Raw genomic sequence first — 21355 nt, forward strand, 5'->3', positions numbered from 1 at the left:
GCAGAAGATCAAACACCGCATGTTCTCACTCATAGGTGGGTGTTGAACAATGAGAACACATGGACACAGGGAGGGGAGCACTACTCACTGAGGTCAGTTGGGGGGAAATAGGGGAGGGATGGTGGGGGTTGGGGAGAGATAGCAAGGGGAAAGATGCCAGATGTAGGTGATGGGGAGGAATGCAGCAAATCACACTGCCACGTGCGTACCTATGTGACAATCTTGCATGTTCTTCACATGTACCCCAAAACCTAAAATGCAATAAAATAAATAAATGGGAAGAAAAAAAAACAATTTTACATCCACAAAAGACAAAGAAAAATCTCAATGGTAGCCAGTAGAGGTAGCAGAAAAAGCATAATGTAATACTTCACCAATTTTATTAATTCATTCAATAAATATCTATTAAGTACAGATGCTCTTTGACTCATGATCACATTATGTCCAGATAAACCACATCCTAAGTCAAGGAGTATAATGAATGTGTACGGCTTTCATATCATAGTAAAATCATAAAGTCAAAAAATTGTAAGTTGAACCCGTTGTAAGTTGGGAACTGTCCATAATACTCTGTAATGTCCATAATACTCTGTAATGTGTGGCATCAAGCAAGAAAATAGTTCTGCCCCAAAAATACTTATGGCTCATTTACACAATCTAAAATTGAAAAGCACATATGATACTAATGTTAAATAGTTCAATTCAATAAATTTCATTAGCATGAAAATATCAAAACAACTGTTTCCTGGGCCAAATGTTATACAAATACATCACTATTATAAGGGACAAAAAGTAATACCTTTTCCTTAATCATTACTAAATTCATGACTGTGTATTAGTTTGTTCTCACATTGCTATAAAGAACTACCTGAAACTCGGTAACTTATATAGAAAAGCAGTTTAATTGACCCAAAGTTCTGCAGGCTGTACAGGTAGCATGTTTGGGGCGCACTCAGGAAACTTACAATCATGCTGGAAGGTGAAGGGAAAGCAAGCACTGTCCTCATATGGTGGAGCAGGGGAGAGAGAGAGCAAAGGGAGAAGTGTTTTACACTTTCAAACAACCAGATCTGATGAGAACTCAGTCACTATCACAAGAACGGCAAAGATAAATCTGCCCCCCATGATCCAGTGATTTCCTACAAGGTCCCTCTCACATTATTGAGGATTACAATTCAACATGTGATTTAAGTAGGGACACAGGGCCAAACCATATCATTCCCTTCCTGGCCCCTCTCAAATCTCATGTCCTTCTCATATTTCAAAACACAATCACGCCTTCCCAGCAATCCCTCAAAGTCTTAACTCATTCCAGCAATAACTCAAAAGTCCAATTCCAAAGTCTCATCTGAAACAAGGCAAATCCCTTCCACCCATGAGCTTATAAAATTAAAATCAAGTTAGTTACTTCCAAGATACAACGGGGGAACAGGTATTAGGTAAATGCTCCTGTTCCAAAAGGGAGAAATTGGCCAAAACAAAGGGGCCACAGTCTCATGTAAGTCCAAAACACAACAGGGAAATCATCCCCTTTGACTCCATGTCTCACATCCAGGCCACAATGATCCAAGCGGTGGGCTCCCAAAGACTTGAGCATTCCTACCTCTGTGGTTTTGTAGGGTACAGCCCCCTTAATCGCTTTCCTGGGCTAGCATTGAATGCCTGCATCTTTTCCAGGTGCATGATGCAAGCTATAGGTGGATTTACCATTCTGAGGTCTAGAGAACAGTGGCCCTCTTGTCACAGTTCCATTAGGCAGTGGCCCAGTGGGGACTCTGTGTGGGGGCTCCAACCCCATATTTCCCTTCCCCACTGACCTAGCAGAGGTTCTCCATGAGGACTCTGCCCCTGCAGCAGACTTTTGCCTGGACATCCAGACATTACAATATATTGTCTGAAATCTAGGCAAAGGCTCCAAGCCTCAACTCTTGCCCTTTGTGACCCAGAGGCCCAAGGCCACATGGAAGCCACCAAGTCTTAGGGTTTGCACCCTTGGAAGCAATGGCTCAAGCTATACCTTGGCCTTTTTTAGTCATGGCTGGAGCTGGTACTGCCACAATATAGAGCACCATGTCTGCCTGCATAGAGCAGAGGGGCTCTGGCCTGGCACGTAAAACCATTTTTTTCTTCTAGGCTTCCAGGCCTGTGATTAGAGGAACTGCCATAAAAATCTCTCAAATGCCATAGAGGCATTTTCCCCATTGTCTTGGCTATTAACATTTGGCCCCTCTTATGCAAATTTTTGCAGCAAGCAAATGTGTTTTTTTTTCTTTTCTACCACTTGGTCAGGCTGCAAATTTTACAAACTTTCATGCTCTGCTTTACTTTTTAATATAAGTTCCAATGTCACACCATATCTTTGCAAATGCACAGGAGCATATTCTTTTAGAAGGAGCTAAGTCACATCTTGGATGCTTTGCTGCTTATAAATTTCTCCCACCAGTTACCCAAAATCGTCTCTCTCAAGCTCAAAGCTCCACGGATCCCTAGAACAGGGACACAATGCTAGAAGTTTATTTGCTAAAGCATAGCAAGAGTGACCTTTACTTCAGTTCCCAATAAGTTCCTCTGTCAATCTGAGACCTCAGCCTGGACTTTACTGTCCATATCACTATCAGCATTTTGGTCACAACAATTTAACAAGTCTCTAGGAATACCAAACCCTGCTTCATCTTCCTGTCTTCTTCTGAGTCCTCCAAACTGTTCCAACCTCTGCTGGTTACCCAGTATCAAAGTTGCTTCTACATTTTCAGGTATCCTTATAGTAATGCCCTACCTCTCTGGTACCAATTTTCTGTATTAATCCATTCTTATATTGCTATAAAGAACTACCTGAGACTGAGTAATTTATAAAGAAAAGAGTTTTATTTGCCTCACAGTTCCGCAGGCTATACAGGTAGCATGGCTGGAAAGCCTCAGTAAGTTACAATCATGGTAGAGGGCAAATAAGAAACAAGCACTGTCCTCATATGGTAGAGCAGGAGAAAGAGAGAGTGAAGGGGGAACTGCCACACACTTTCACACTAGATCTCATGAGAATTCACTCACTATCACAACAGTAAAGGGTAATGTATTAGTCCATTCTCACACTGCTATGAAGAAATATCTGAAACTGGGTAATTTATAAAGGAAAGAGGTTTTATTGACTCATGGTTCTGTGTGGCTGGTGAGGCCTCAGGAAACTTGCAATCATGGTAGAAGGAGAAGCAAACATGTCCTCCTTCACAAGGTGGCAGGAGAGAGAAGTGCCGAGCAAAGTGGGGGAAAGCCCCTTAGAAAAACATCAGATCTCATGAGAGCTCACTCACTATCACAAGAACAGCACGGGAGAATCACCCCCATCATCCAATGTCCTCCTACCAGGTCCTTTCCCCAACATTGGAGATTCAGCATGAGATTTGGGTGGGGACACATTGCTATAAGAAAAGATAAACTAACAAGAGAAAAGCCTAATAAATTTATTTAGTAAGGCTTTTACATGACACAAAACCTTCAGAAATGAAGACCCCAACCCCCCACAGAGACACAAAAGCTTATAAATCATCTTTTAAAAAATAATGTTTATATTTATACTTTTAGACACACATTTTCTCTGCTGACTGAATCACAGCTACTGCTTCTGTTCACATTTCATTGGCCCAGGCAGGTTCCAGACCACACCTAATTTCAAGGACAATGGGACAATGCAATTCTATCAGATACCTGGAAGGAGGAGAACTGAGCTATCTGTTTACAGCCTTAATAATACAACACTTTACAAAGCATATTTCAGAAAAGCTAGAAAACGGAAAGTCTCCTAAAGCCATTGAAGTAATATCAGTAACAAGAAATTTGAAGAATTCAGTTTCAGGTGTCTTTGATGGGAAGTTTTAACAAATAGTCAACCAAGAATTTTTTTCATATGTTACAAATTGATCATAACTGGGTAGCCATATGCAGATTAAAACTGGACCCCATAATTATACCATATAGAAAAATTTAGTTAAGTTGGATTAAAGACTTAAATATAAAACCCCAAACTATAGAAACCCTAGAAGAAAATCTAGGCAATATAATTCAGGACATAGGCAGAAGCAAAGATTTCATGACAAAACCACCAAAAGCAATGAAAACAAAAGCAAAAATTGATGAATGAGATCTAATTAAAGAGCTTCTGCACAGCAAAAACAACTATCAATAAACAACCTACAGAATGGGAGAATTTTTTTGCAAATGATGCATCCAACAAAGGCATAATAGCCAGCATCTAAAAAACTTAAATAAATTTACAAGAAAAACAAACAGCTCCATTATTAAGTGGGCAAAAGACAAAAGAACACATACATGCCCCCAACAATCATATGACCAAAATATTCAACATCACTGATTAGAGAAATGCAAACCAAAACCACAATGAAATGCCATGTCACAGCAATCAGAATGGCCATTATAAAAAGTTAATAAATGACAGATGCTGGCAAGGTTGTGGAGAAAAAGGAACACTTATATACTGTTGGTAGTACTGTAAATTAACTCAACCATTGTGGAAGACAGTGTGGCGATTCCTCAAAGACCTAAAGACAGAAATATCATTTGACCCAGCAATTCCATTACTGGGCAAATACCCCAAGGAATATAAATTATTTTACCAGAAAGACACATGCACACATATTTTTATTACAGCACTATTCACTATAACAAAAACATGGAATCAACCTACATATGAGCAGTGATAGACTGGATAAAGAAGATGTGGTGGGGAACTTCTGCCAACATGGCCAAATAGGAACAACTCTGGAGATCAGTTCCCAGAGAGAGAGAGAGACCCAGAAGGTGAACGATCTCCACATTCCCAAACAAGGCACCAGGTTCATTTAAATGGGACTGGTCGGACAGTGGGAATAGCCCAAAAAGGGTGAACCAAAGCAGGGTGGGAGTAGCCCTAAGAGGGCTAACTGAAGCAGGATGGGGCACTGCCCCACAAGGGAAGTACAACTGGCCTGGAGGATCAGGGACCTTATCCCCTTGTAACTCTGGTGCAGATACTGTGCATTCCTCATGATCTCTGCAACCCACAGCACAGGAGAATGCCTCTGGGCTGAAAAGCATGAGTTATCAACACAGATCTGAGTGACAGCTCTGGCCCACTGCGAGTTATCAACACAGACCTGAGCGACAGCTTTGGACCACCTGGTGCCACCAGTTGTTGGCACAGACCTGGGTGGAAGTTTTGACTAACACTGAGAATGCTTGTGGGATGGAACTATCCATCCCCCAGAAAGAGGGAGAGTTAAAAGCAGGGAAACAGGTGATATGGCTTGGTAGGTCCCATCCACACAAAATCCAGCACAATGAATCCCTCTCACTAGAGTTTTGCAGCCAGCACATCAATTTGAACTCAACTCAGAACGATCTAGCTTGGCGGGATGAAGGGCGCCTGCCATTGGGAAGGCAGGTCTAACCTCACCTGTGTAAGCAAAACCCAGAGCAAGACTACCCAGCAGCCAGGCTGAGCCTGAGGCAGCCCAGCAGTGCCTCTGCAGGCAGACAAGTAACAGACTGCCTCAGCAAACGGCTTCCTGACAAATGCATAACCAAAAAAAACACCTCATACAGGAGAAATAGCTTCAAATTCAACAGGAAAGATGTCTACTCAAGAGATCCCATCCAAAATCACCAACTTCAAAGATCAAAGGTAGATAAATTCATGAAGATGGGAAGAGACCAGCACAAAAAGGATGAAATTATCAGAGACCAGAATGCCTCTCCACCAAGTGACCACAACTCCTCACTAGCAAGGGAGCAAAACAAGACAGAGAATGAGTTTGACGAACTGACAGAAACAGGCTTCAGAAGGTGGGTAATAACGAACTTCTCTGAGTGAACGGAACATGTTCTAACCCAATGCAAGAAACTAAAAACTTTGAAAAAAGGGTAGATGAAATGCTAACTAAAATAACCAGCTTAGAGAAGAACACAAACGACTTAATGGAGCTGAAAAACACAGCACAAGAATTTCGTGAGGCAAACACAAGCTTCAGTAGCCAAATTGATCAAGCAGAAGAAAGGATATCAGAGATAGAATATTAAGTCAATGAAATAAAATGAGAAGGCAAGATTAGAGAAAAAAGAGTGAAAAGAAATGAACAAAACCTCCAAGAAACATGGGATTATGTGAAAAAACCTAATCTATGCTTGATCGGTCTACCTGAATTTGACAGGGAGAATTAATCCAAACTGGAAAACACTCTTCAGGATATTATCCAGGAGAACTTCCCCAATCTAGCAAGGCAGACCAACATTCAAATCCAGGAAATACCGAGACCACCACAAAGACACTCCTCAAGAAGAGCAATCCCAAGGCACACAATTGCCAGATTTGCCAGGGTTGAAATAAAGGAAAAAATGCTAAGAGCAGCCAGAGAGAAAGGTCGGATCACCCACAAAGGGAAGCCCATCAGACTCACAGTGGATCTCTCAGCAGAAACCCTACAATCCAGAAGAGACTGGGGGACAATATTCAACATCATTAAACAAAAGAATTTTCAATCCAGAATTTCATATCCAGCCAAACTAAGCTTCATAAGTGAAAAATAAAATCCTTTATGGACAAGCAATTGTTGAGAGATTTCATCACCACCAGTCCTGCCCTACAAGATCTCCTGAAGGAAGCACTAAACATGGAAAGCAACAACCAGTACCAGCCACTGCAAAAACATACCAAATGGTAAAGACCAATGATGCAATGAAGAAACTATCAACTAACGGGTAAAACAACCAACCAGTAACAAAATGGCAGGATCAAATTCAAACATAACAATATTAATGTTAAATGTAAATGGTCTAAATGCCTCAATCAAAAGACACAGACTGGCAAAAAGCAGGAGTTGCAATCCTAGTCTCTGACAAAATGGACTTTAAACCAGCAAAGATCAAAAGAGACAAAGAAGGGCATTACATAATGGTAAAAGGATCAATGCAGCAAGAAGAGCTAACTGTCCTAAATATATATGCACCCAATACAGGAGCACCCAGATACATAAAGCAAGTTCTTGATGACCTACAAAGAGATTTAGACTCCTGCACAATAATAGTTGGAGACTTTAACATGCCACTGTCAATATTAGATCAACAAGACAGAAAATCAACAATGATATCCAGGACTTGAATGCAGATCTGGAACAAGTAGACCTAATATACATCTGCAAAAATCTCCACCCCAAATCCACAGAATATTCATTGTTTTCAGCACCACATAGCACTTACTCTAAAATTGAAAACATAATTGAAAATAAATCACTCCTCAGCAAATGCAGAAGAACAGAAATTATAACAAACAGTCACTCAGACCACAGTGCAATCAAATTAGAACTCAGGTTTAAGCAACTCACTCAAAACTACACAACTACATGGAAACCAAACAACTTGCTCCTGAATGACAAATGGATAAACAATGAAATGAAGGCAGAAATAAAAATGCTCTTTGAAACCAGTGAGAATAAAGACACAATGTACCAGAATCTCTGGGACACACTTAAAGCAGTGTCTAGAGGGAAATTTATAGCAATAAATGCCCACATGAGAAGTGAGGAAAGGTCTAAAAATCAACACACTGTCATCACAATTGAAAGAGCTAGAGGAACAAGATAAAAAAAAAAACAAAAAACTCAAAAGTGAGCAGAAGACAAGAAATAACTAAGATTAGAGCAGAGCTGAAGAAAATGGAGACATATAAAACATATCAAAAATCAATAAAACCAGGAGTTGGTTTTTTGAAAAGGTCAACAAAATAGACAGCTAGCTAGACTAATAAAAAAGAAAAGAGAGAAGAATTAAATAGATGCAATAAAAAATGACAAGGGGAAGATCACCACCAATCCCACAGAAATACAAACTACCATCAGAGTATACTACAAACAGCTCTATGCACACAAACCAGTAAATCTGGAAGAAATTGATACATTCCTGGACACTTGCACCCTCCCAAGACTAAGCCAGGAAGAAGTTGAAACCCTGAATAGACCAATAACAAGGTCTGAAGTTGAGGCAGCAATTAACAGCCTATCAACCAAAAGAAGTCCAGGTCCAGATGGGTTCACAGCTGAATTCTATCAGATGTACAAAGAGGAAGTGGTACCATTCCTGTTGAAACTATTTCAAACAATACAAAAAGAGGGAATCTTCCCTAACACATTTTATGAGACCAGCATCATCCTGATACAAAAACCTGGTAGACACTTAACAAAAAAAGAAAACTTCAGGCCAATATCTGTGATGAACATTGATGCAAAAATCTTCAACAAAAGTACTGGCAAACCAATTGCAACAGCACATCAAAAAGCTTATCCATCATAATCAAGTAGACTTCATCCCAGGGATGCAAGTCTGGTTCAACATATGCAAGTCTATAAATGTAACCCACCACATAAACAGAACCAAAGACAAAAACCACATGATTATCTCAATAGATGCAGAGGCCTTTGATAAAATTCAACAGCCCTTTATGCTAAAAACCCTCAATAAACTAGGTATTGATGGAACATATCTCAAAATAATAAAGGCTATTTATGACAAACCCATAGCCAACATCATACTGAATGGGCAAAAACAGGAAGCATTCCCTTTGAAAGCTGGCACTAGAGAAGGATGCCCTCTCTCACCATTCCTATTCGATGTAATATTGGAAGTTCTAGCCAGAGCAGTCTGGCAAGAAAAAGAGATAAAGAGTATTCAGTTAGGAAAAGAGGAAGTCAAATTGTCTCTGTTTGCAGAAGCCATGATCATATATTTAGAAGACCCCATTGTCTCAGACTAAAATCTCCTTAAGCTGATAAGCAACTTCAGCAAAACCTCAGGATACAAAATCAATGTGCAGAAATCACAAGCATTCCTATACACCAATAACAGACAAACAGAGCCAAATCATGAGCGAAATCCCATTCACAATTGCTATAAAGAGAATAAAATACCTAGGAATACAACTGACAAAGGATGTGAAGGACCTCTTCATGGAGAACTACAAACCACCACGCAAGGAAATAAGAGAGGACACAGACAGATGGAAAAACATCCTATGCTCATGGTTAGGAAGAATCAATATCATGAAAATGGCTATACTGCCCAAAGTAATTTCCAGATTCAATGTTATCCCCCTCAAGCTATCATTGACTTTCTTCACAGAACTGGAAAAAACTACTTTAAATTTCATACGAAATCAAAAAAGAGCCTGTATAGCCAAGACAATCCTAAGCAGAAAGAACAAAGCGGGAGGCATCACCCTACCAGTCTTCAAATTATACTACAAGACTACAGCAGTCAAAACAGGATGGTACTGATACCAAAACAGAGAAATAGACCACTGGAACAGAACAGAGGTCCCAGAAGGAATGCCACACATCTACGACCATCTGATCTTCAACAAACCTGACAAAAACAAGCATTGGGGAAAGGTTCTCCTGTTTAATAAAATGGCGTTGGGAAAACTGGCTAGCCATGTGCAGAAAGCTGAAACTGGACCCCTTCCTTACAACTTACACTAAAATTAACTCCAGATGGATTAAAGACTTAAGCATAAGACCTAACACCATTAAAAACTCCAGAAGAAAACCTAGGCTAAACCATTCAGGACATAGGCATAGGCAAGGACTTCATGACTAAAACACCAAAAGCAATGGCAACAAAAGCCAAAACAGACAAATGGGATCGAATTAAACTCCAGAGCTTCTGTACAGCAAAAAAAAAAAAAAAAAACAATCATTAGAGTGAACCAGCAACCAACAGAATGGGAAAAAAATTTTGCCGTCTACCCATCTGACAAAGGGCTACTATCCAGAATCTACAAAGAACTAAAGCAGATTTACAATAAATAACCCCATCAAAAAGTGGGAGAAGGACATGAACAGATACTTTTCAAAAGAAGACATTTATTCAGCGAACAAACACGAAAAAATGCTCATCATCACTGGTCACTAGAGAAATGCAAATCAAAATCACATTCAGATACCATCTCACACCTGTTAGAATGGCGTTCATTAAAACATCTGGAGACATCAGATGCTGGAGAGGATATGGAGAAAAAGGAACACTTTTACACTGTTGGTGGGAGTGTAAATTAGTTCAACCATTGTGAAAGACAGTGTGGCGATTCCTCAAGGATTTAGAAATAGACATTCCATTTCACCCAGCAATCCCATTATTGGGTATATACCCAAAGGATTATAGATTGTTCTATTATAAAGACACAAGCACATGTATGTTCGTTGTGGTGCTGTTTACAATAGCAAAGACCTGGAATCAACCCAAATGCCCATCAGTGATAGTCTGGACAAAGAAAATGTGGCACATATACACCATGGAATACTATGCAGCCATAAAAAACGACGAGTGCGTGTCCTTTGTGGGGACATGGATGAATCTGGAAACCATCATTCTCAGCAAACTGACACAAGAATAGAAAACCAAACACCACATATTCTCACTCATACGAGGGTGCTGAACAATGAGAACATGTGTGTATAGGGAGGGGAACATCACACACTGGGGTAGGTTGGGGGATGGGGGTTAGGGGAGGGACAGTGGGGGGAGGGGAGGCTGGGGAGGGAAAACACTGGGAGAAAGGCCTGATGTCAACAAGGGGATGGGGACTGCAAACCACTATAGCATGTGTGTACCTATGCAACAACCCTGTGGGATATGCACATGTACCCCAGAGCTTAAAGTACAATAAAAAAAAAAAAGAAAGAAAATGTGGTACACACACCATGGAATACTATGCAGCCATAAAAAAGAATGGAATTGTGTCCTCTTCAGAGGCATGGATGGAGCTGGAGGCTGTTATCCATAGCAAACTAATTCAAGAACAGAAAACCAAACACTACATGTTCTCACTTATAATGGAAGCTAAATGATGAGAACACATGGACACATAAAGAGGAACAACACACACTGGGTTCTGTTGGAGGGTGGAGGGTGGAAAGAGGAGGAGTATCAGGAAAAATAACTAATGGGTACTATGCTTAATACCTGGGTGATAAAGTAATCTGTAAAGCAAATCCCTAAGACATAAATTTACCTATGTAACAAATCTGCACATGTACCCCTTAAATGTTAGAAAAAAAAATTATGCCAATAAAACAAATGGGGAACATACTCTGAATTACCTTATAAGGCTTGTATAAACTTTACGTCTAAGATAATTCAAAGGAAATGCAAGAAATGATAAAGGTAAATCTCATTCGTTAATATAGATACAAATATCCTGAATAAAATATTATATTCAACCAAACAATATTTGAAAATACACTATATCAGCCTATAGTGTTTATATCCCAGAAATGAAAATACAGTAAAACATGAGAAAACCAATTTATATAACTACCATATTAACATATTTAAAAATATATATGTATATATATACATACACACGCATATATTGTGTATACTCACCTCAATTTATTCAGAAAAATCGATGCTATTTAACATCCAAAATCTTTTTTTAAACATCTTTACTGAACAAGAGAAAATGCATTTTGAAACAGTTTTACTGAACAACAGCAACCCTAAATCATACTCAATGGTAAATTCAGGTTCCAAATTTATCCTTGCTATCAGAAGACAAGGATATCTGCTATCATTATATCCACGCTTTATTTTATCAGATGTCTTGATCAGTGAAACAGAACAAAAAAAAGAAATAAAAGCTATTAGTCTAGGAAAGGAAGAATCATACTATAATTTTTCACGGATGAAACAAGCAGCATTTACAAAAACAAACGAAAAGGGGTAAGTGAATCCAACATCTTCAACTGAAGTAGCCAGGTTCTCACATTGGGACTGACTAGGAAAACAACTCGACCCACAGAGAATGAAGAAAAGTAGGGGACAGGCTAATGACCTACCTGGGAGCAGCACAGAGCCAAAGGAACCCCCACCCCAGCCAAGGGAAGCAGTGACTGACTGTGTGACCCTACCTGAGAAACTACACTTCTCCCTCAGATCTTTGCAACCTGCAGGTCAGGAGACCCCCTCAAGAGCCCATATTGCCAAGGCCTTGTGTCTACACAGAGTGGTGTGGAGTCTGAGCAGAGCAGCTGCTTAGGCATACACAAAGACACAGGGGTTTTACATACTCTGGCCCTGGGATCTCTGGCAGGGTGGGAAATCTATCCATATGTATCCCTAGAAAGGGGGCTGAATACAGAGAGCCAAGCAGAATCTTTCTGTGGGCCCCACTTCCATGACATGTCACAAGTTAAGACCCACCAATTTGGAATTCCAGCCAGCCAATGGCAACAAGCTGTAATCTGCTTGAGAGGGGTCTGAGTTACTGGGGGGAGGAGCAGCTGCCATCTCTGTGGTTTGGTAGTCTCAGCTGTTCCAGCCTGATAGTTCTGGAGAATACAAATGGTCCAAATGAGGAAGAGTCCCTTACAATGCAGTACAGCTGTTTTGCCAGATTGTGGCCAGACTGCTTCTTTAAGTGGGCTCTCAATTCATTCCTCCTCACTGGGCAAGACCTCCCTGTGGGGGCTTCAGCCACTCCAGCCAGGGTTCTATGGACAGAGCTCTTGTCTCTCCCTGGGATGGAGCTCCCAGCAGGAGGGGTGGCCACCATCAGTGTGATTCAGTTGACTTAGCCATTCCAGCCTGATGGTATTGGAGAATCCAAATGGTCTGGATGAGGAAGGGTTCCGCAAAACATGGTGCACTTGCTCTACCAAAAAGCAGCTAGGCTGCTTCTTCAAGTGGGTTTCTGATTTTGTTTCTCCTGACTGGATGAGATCCCCCAATAGGGGTCTCCAGCCACCTGCTACAGGTGTGTTCAGGGTGGCGACAGATCAGTACACCCCTGGAACAAAATTTCCAGAGGAAGAAGATGGCTTCTATCTTTACTGTTTTACAGTCTTCACTGGTTAAACCTCCAGGTATCAGAAAAACCAAGGCAACTAGGGTCTGGAGTGAACCTACCAGTAGAGGGTTCTACACTAGAGTGGCCTGACTGTTAAAAAACAAACAGAAAACAACATCAACAAAAAAGACCCCACAGAAACCTCATTCAAATGTCAATAACCTCAGGCTGGAGTGCAGTGGTACAATCTCAGCTCACTGCAACCTCTGCCTCCCAAGTTCAAGCAATTCTCTTGCCTCAGCCTCCCTAGTAGCTGGGATTACAAGCATGCACCATGACACCCAGCTAATTTTTATATTTTTAGTAGTCACCAGGTTTCACCATGTTGGCCAGGCTGGTGTTGAACTCCTGACCTCAGGTGATCCACCCACCTCGGCCTCCCAAAGTGCTTGATTATAGGCTTGAGCCATGGTGCCTGGCTGATGCATTTTATTTATATAAATTATATCTCAAAAGTTTATTTGTTAAAAAAATAGAAAATGGAATTCAAATAGATATTATTTATAATAACATAAAAATCAAAACACTTATAGAAAAATAGAATTAAAATAAAGATACTATTTACAGGCCAGGTGCAGTGGCTCACACCTGTAATCCTAGCACTTTGGAAGGCTGAGGTAAGATCAGGAGTTCAAGACCAGTCTGAACAACATGGCAAAACCTTGTCTCTGCTAAAAGTACAAAAATTAGCTGGGTGTGGTGGTGCACCCATGTAGTTCAGCTAACTTGGGAGGCTGAGGTGAGAGGATCACTTGGACCCAGGAGGTAGAGGCTGCAGTGAGCCAAGATTGTACCATTGCACGCCAGCCTGGGCAACAGAATGACCCTGTTTCAAAAAATATATATAGTACTTATAATTACACAAATATCAAGGCACTCAGAAATATATTTGATAATCTAATTAGTCAAAGAAAAATTAAACACCACAATATTCAACAGATTAACAAACACTGAAAGTCTGACAATTCTGACTGGTGATGACATGGAGCAACAGGAATTCCCAGGTACTGCTGGAGGGAGGATAAATTGGTCTAGTCACCTTTGAAACAATTCAGCATTCTTTAGTAAAAATTGAAACTGTATCCTACTACTGGTGATATAACTGAGAGAAATTCTTCCATGTGTACACCTGAATACAAGAGTGTTTAAGCAGTATTGCTCATAAAGCCAATAACTGGAAACAATCTACATGCACTCAGTAGTATACTAGACAAACACATTGTGTTGAATCCAGAAAATACAGGAAGGAAAACGAGGGGAGAATGGCTTTATCCAACAGTCACAAACAATATAAAGCTAAAGAAGACAGTCACAAAGATACTATGATTTTCTTCACGTAAAGGTTTGAAAACAAGGCAAACCAAATTATTTCATGTAGGAACGCATACTCAAGTTGAAAAGCTATAAAGAAAATGAAGAAAATCATCACAAGTGGCTACACCGGGTTATCGCTGGGAGACTCAGAGAAGGTGATGGCAAGGGGGACTACAGTAGAGTACCTAAGTGCAGGCATTGATTATTATTAACAGGTGGTAAAAATAACAGACCTCAGGTGTCCTACTAGTTTTAAATAAGTGTTTGATATATAATTATTTTATAAATTTTGTGTATTTCTCTTATTGCCCTTGATTCCATCTCCCTTTATTTTTTTTCCAAGCAGTTGAATGAGGCACAAGGTAGTAACTAGCAGTACATACTCACAGATAGACCTGCTGCCCCTGCTGCCACTGACATGTCCACAAAGTCTGAGCAGAGGTGGCTGTGCCCAGCCCTCATCTGCAAAATCACTGAGGCCTCCTCTAATAGAGTCTTTGTGAGGACTTGCTGCCCCAGGGCCCTTGATCTTAGATTGTGATTTTGTGGGTATTTTCTGAATACAACATATTTTATCTCCTAGGTTGAAGGGGGTGGCTTTATATAAACAGATTATACATTGTGACAGAAAGGGCACCTAGGATTGCTAGAAGAAATAATCCAGCAATGCCATGCAACTGCCATCACCAACAAAAATGCTGGAACTAACATGGTTGATGTCTTATCACACCAATGCCTTACATGTGAACTTTCTTTCTCCTGTTAATAATGTCTCTTCACGATGAGGTTTAGCCATGAGTTCCTCGGAGCCGGACTGGAGGACTGAATCAGGACTGAAATAACTGACTTTTTTTCTAATCATTGTTCTTTTCCCTCAGATACTGTCCACTGCCCTTGACCATATTCTGTCCATATGACTCTTTTTTCCTTATGGAAAGTCTTTCCCAGGAGACAAATCAACCTCTCATATAAGTAGATATTTCTCTGACTGCCTCCTCAGGAGTCCAGACATTCCCCAGCATATATAAATCCTAGAAAGAATAAAGGAGCCAAGGACAAAGCTGGCAGTGTTTGTAGCCCATCTAGATTATTGTTTTTGATTGTAGCAGCCTGTGGGGAAGGTTGCTATAGAAGCAGAATTATGTATTTTTTCAGATTTTGTCAGAAATGAATAAATATTATGAGGGTCATGGCAGAGGGACTTGCAGAAATATGGTATCATTAATTGAAATTTCTGAATGCATAGTGAAAGCCTTAGTAAATAGACTTCAAATTTTTTCTGATGTTTAAAACATTGTCTAAAATAATTTTGGCAAGTTCAACTTTGCAATATTATCAAAGATAAAGTTTTGCTTTCAATTAGGCCAGGGTCACAAGTCAATCAGATTTCAAGGTAAAAAGGAAAAACGAATTAGTCTCCGTTGGATCCAACCAGCCAGATTAGTGAGGACCAAGCACATTGAAGTCCAGGCTAAGATGTGGTAACCTAGGAGTTTGGGCTAAGTGTGGGGGCTATGGAGCAGAAGGCTAAAGCAGGCTAAGCTTGGGGAGAAGGTGAACCAAAAAGCTGTATTTCCTATACTAATGAAATCAATTGGAAGGTACCCGGCATAGGGATGTCACTAAGTGTACTACTGAGTCTCTTTTAGCATTTCAGAGCATCGTTTTTCCAGTTACTGTGTGTTTTTCCTTCGAGTCACATACCTGCGTTTCTCTCTGAAGTTCCAATCTTGAGCTCCTGGGTTTGTTTTGCCTCAACAGCAAAAAGGTTGAAGGGCCTGGGAGTAGACAAACCCCCTTTTTACTCCCACCCTAAACCCAGTGACCCTTATTCTAGGACTGGCTGGCGCAGTAGTTATAAAGCCCAGCTACTTGCCTTGAAACAGCACTAACGCTGAGCTGTGACTTACCCTTGCTTGCTTCTTCCTCTTTCCTCTCCTGTTTTTCTCACTCTTTTACGAGATTCTCCTTGCAGCACGTCCTTCATAAATCATTTGCACCTGAATCCTCATCTCGGGGTCTGTTTCTGGGGAACTGACAGTGACTGTCAAAAATTTAGCTAATATATTACAAATATATAGATAGTGGAAAGCCACTACCTTCACTCACAAAGAAACTTCAAGTATGCAGGTTCCCTTCTTCGAAATTCTTGTCCTAAAAGAGAAAATAAATGTTATTTAAAAAGAAAAGTTGGATGGATATTGAAATAAGCAAATTACATTTCATCTTATTGTATGTATGTTTAGGGTTGCTGAAAATCACATTTCATAACTGGATTAGTAGAGGAAGTAGAAGAAAAATAAGCCTTAGTGCTCATCTATTAATAAATGCATATATACTAGGAATTGCTTGAAAACAATCAGCTTCGAATCAGGTTCAAATTGGCTGCTGCTGATAGAGTGGAAATGAAATTCACCCTTTGAGCCAGTATACAAAATGTTCTGCTTCTAGCTTGAGTCATAAGAAAAAAGAAAAGGAAACTCTCTTTTCTTTTCCCTTTTAGAATTGGCTTAAAAGATAAAATACTGTTCTGCTAAGTAAATTCATAGATATACTGTTAAGATTTCTGTTTATTAAGTTTCAATCCCTGTGCAACATTTGACAGAAATTGACTTCATGTTTCGCTGCACAGCAAGATTTGTTGTTCACTCTGAATTAACATTATTCTGTAGCATGCATTGTTGCCATTCAGAAGCCAAATCAGGAAGTCAAAATGGCAACAGTAATCAACTTTGAAGCCTTTTCAAATTGCATGTTTTGGAACCCCTATAAATTTATAACATCATCAGAATTTGAAAAAGTAACCCATATTTTCTTCATCATTTCTTTTTGGATACAGGCTAGTTTGGCATTGGAACTGTACAATTTTTCTCAGAAAATTCCATTCTGAGAAATCCTTTTGTAGTGGCCATTTTAAAGATCTCTCTGCAGCCCATGGGACCAAAAAAAAAAAAAAAAAAACCTCTTTTTAAATGGAAACTCTTTCCTCTTAATGACAACATGGATGCATATTCAATGTTATTCCATCTCCTAAATATACTTTAAAGACCAGTGTAATTCAGTCAGAAGCTATATTCTGAGAATCTGGAATAGGAACTAAGAGAATCTTGTGTCAGTCTGTGCTGAGCTGTTAAAAAGGTGTAAAATCTTGGGAGCATGGCTGTTGTTAATTAATGCATTAGGTTCCTAGGGCTGCTCTAACAAAAGTACCAAAAACTTGGTGGCTTAGAAATTTATTCTCTTACAGTTCTGGAAGCCAGAAGTCTAAAGTCATGGCCTGCTCTGAGTTTTTTCTCATCCTTTCTTGCTTCTCCTAGCTTCTGGTGTTTGCCAGCAGTCCTTGTTATTTCTTAGCTTGTAGATGCATTACTCTAGTTACAGAGCCATCTTCAACTTGTGTTTCTTCTAGCAGTCATATTAGAATAGAGTCCACCTTAATTGCCTCGTCTTAACTAATTACATCTGCAAGGACTTTATTTCCAATATACCTTTACTGAGGGACACAGTTCAACCCATAACAGTTGGGTTCCCCTGAAACAGACCCTGAGTTGAGGATACAACAACAATCAAATCATTAAGTGCTCACAGGAAAAATCAGTAAGGCACTGATAGAAACAAGGCAGGATAAAGGAGGAAGGAAAAGTCCCGTAGAAGGTAGGATTACTCAATCTTATCTTGCAAGGGAACCCTGGAGTGTGAGTTACACTTTGGACTCTTTCTGACTAAAGACAGGGAAGCAGGGCATGCCCATGTTTTCAGCCATTATCATTGACTAAGGACTGCATTAAGGGTGGGGGAATGTAAATTCCCAGGTACTTTAATCTCTGCTATTTCCCAGCAAATGGGACTCCAAGACCATCACGGCAGTCCTCTAAACAGAACTGTATGTATGAGCTACAATTCCTATGCCCTAAAAGAGAAAATAAATGTTATTTGAAAAGAAAAATTAGGCTGGGCACAGTGGTTCACACCTATAATCTCAGCACTTTGAGAGGCCGAGGCAGGTGGATCACCTGAGGTCAGGAGTTCGAGACCAGGCTGGCGAACATGAGGAAACCTCGTCTCTGCTAAAAATACAAAAATTAGCTGGGCATGGTGGCACACACCTGTATCCCCAGCTACTTGGGAGGCTGAGGCAGGAGAATTGCTTGAACCTGGGAAGCAGAGGTTGCAGTGAGCTGAGATCATGCCATTGTACTCCAGTCTGGGCAACGGAGCAAAACTGTCTTAAAAATAATAATAATTTTTAAAAAGTTAGATGGATATTGAAATAAACAAATTATATTTCATCTCATTGCATGATACAGTTTTGCTTTGTGTCCCCACCCAGATCTCATCTCTAATTGTAATCCCCATATGTCAAGAGAGGGGCCTAGTAGGAGGTAACTGGATCATGGGGGCTGTTTCCCTCATGCTGTTCTCATGATTGTGAGGGAGTTCCTGCAAGATCTGATGGCTTAAAAGTGTTTGGTGGTTTCCCCTGTCGCTCTCTCTGTCCCGCTGCCATGTAAGATGTGCCTTGCTTCCCATTCACCTTCTGCCATGATTGTGTTTCCTGAGGCCTCTCCAGCCATGCAGAACTGTGAATCAATTAAACTTCCTTCCTTTATAAATTACCCAGTCTCAGGTAGTTCTTTATAGCAGTGTGAAAAGAGACTAATACATTGCATGTATGTTCATGGTTGCTGAAAATCACATTTCATAAACAGATTAGTAGAGAAAGTAGAAGAAAAATGAGACTCAGTGCCTGTCTATTAATAAACACATACATACTAGTAACTTCTTGAAAACAATCAGTTTCACATCAGGTTCAAATTAGCTACCACTGAGAGTAGAAATTAAATTCACCCTTTGAGCCAGTGTACAAAATGTACACTGGGGAGGGAAGGAAAAGGGATGCAGGTGGGCTAGCCCCCAAATTTGGGGTTTAGGTTAGGAGGGTTCTTGGCTTTTATCAGGAAATAATTCAAAAATGAACCAGCAGTAAAAGACAGCACCTTTTATTGAACCAGTACTGCTTCTTGTGGAACAGGACTAATCCATAGGCAGTATGCCCAGAGTTGGCACTTGTGGGCTATTGGCTAGCTGTATTTACACCTACTTTTAATTACATGCAAATTAAGGAGTGGGCTATGCAGAAATCTCTAGAAAAGGAACATTAACTTCCAAGTAGTTGCCATTGAAAAGGGTAGTAGCATCTGGGTCATTGCCATGGCATTTGTAAACTGCCATGGTGGTGATGGGAGTGTCTTACACTAATGAGCAATGAGGGCAATTAGAGGTTGCTTTCAGCACCATTTGGTTCCAGCAAGTTTCTTTGTTTCATATGGCTGGGGCCAAGAAATAAGTCCTCTAACCTTCTACCTCAAAAGTGTGCCAAAGCTAGGGGAATCCACAAAAAGGACAAATTGGAATTGGAAGTTATTTGGGCAGAACACTGCTACAGCTACAAGTAGCATGGCCACCTCTCAGTGTGTGGACTGAGTAGCAGAAATAACAGGTCTGCAGAGAGAGAATAAAGAGGCCAATCCAGAAAGAAAACCCTGAGACAGAGTCCTTTATGGGTACCTGAGAGGTTTCTTTCCTGACTATACTCTTTCTGAAGTTTTAATGTATTTGTTCCAATTATTTCCACAGTGTTCCCCTATATTACAACAATAAATTCCTGCATCCTTCTACTTCTTCCTAAGCTAATAACAGTTGTTTCTATGACTTGAAACCATACACACCAACCACCAAATATGGTACTCTTCTTGGAATGGTTTGAATGCAGTCCTGATTGGAAGGTCCTTTGGATTTAAGCAAAGTGAAAAAGTTAAAAAAATAAATAAATAAATGGAAAAGGGTAACAAAAATCTTTTTGAATGAATATCCCCTCTTTCACATTGCTTATAAGGTTAATTACCTAAATGTTCCAAACTCAGCTCATCATCTCTCTCTGGAAGTTTTATTTTTTCTTTCTGTGAATGACACCGTCATCCATTTACTCAGTTACCCAAGCTCATAAGTTTGAGTTATTTCCACTCCCCACACCCTATCAGATTCCAAGACTTGTGCAATAATCTCTCTGTTCTCTCAATTTCCAGTATTGTCTCCCTGTTTTAAAACCTCTTTACTTACCTCTTTGTGTTATTATTCAAGCAGGTTCTAAGCCTTTCTGCCACCTATCTCGCCTAATTTACTCTGCACACCACTACTGTTCATCTTCACCCAGGCATATATCCATCCATTTCTCAAGTAATTACTGAGCACCCATGCTATAAGTCGAAGTGAAAATATAAATATGGTTATGATATTGATATACATGGCATTTATTATTGTGCCTTGCATTGTTCTAAGTGCCTTACATGTTTTAGCTCATTAAATTCTCTTTAAAAATTATGAACAAGGTATAATTTTTGTCTACAGTTTAGAAATTAAGAAAATAGGCATAGAAAAAGTATATAATTTATCTAAGCTTGGAGCTTCTCTTATAAGGAGTTCAGTGAGATAATTAAGCCCTATAGAAAATGATTGAAGTGACTATTTTCTCAGTTCTTCCAAGAATATATAACTAAACTATTCTAGTAACCTAGGAAATAAATTAATGCATTGTATAGAACAATTGTTTTGGAATATTGGTGCTTAATTCTCTGGTGAACCCTATTAAGAAGAGCAGTCATGTCACAGGGCTAGCAAATGATACAGTTTTGATCTCAGTCTGTTGACTCTGTGCCCACGCTCTCAGCTACTATGGATTGCTGAAACATGCAATAGTGAACAATGTTCATTGTCACAGCGGTATAGCACCCAATTCCTTCCTATTGTTGGGATTCTCTTATTTTGTATAGAGCCTTGTCTTGCATTTAGAAAGTTGAAATTGTATATACATATATACAGTTATGTCCAACAGAACGTTTTAGGCAACAATAATCTTGCATATATTGATGACAATCCCACGATATTATAATACCACATTTTTATTGCACCTTTTCTATGTTTAGATAGACCAATGTTTACCAATATGTTGTAGTTGCCTATAGTATTCAGTAAAGTAGTGTACCGTATAGGTTTATGGCCTAGAAGCCACAGGCTGTGCCATATAGCCTAGGTGTCTAGTAGGCTATCTCATCTAGGTTTGTGTAAATGCACTCTGTGATGTTTATACAACAACAA

Source organism: Cebus imitator, unplaced genomic scaffold, assembly GCF_001604975.1.
Source record: "Cebus imitator isolate Cc_AM_T3 unplaced genomic scaffold, Cebus_imitator-1.0 Scaffold289, whole genome shotgun sequence".
Lineage (NCBI taxonomy): Eukaryota > Metazoa > Chordata > Mammalia > Primates > Cebidae > Cebus > Cebus imitator.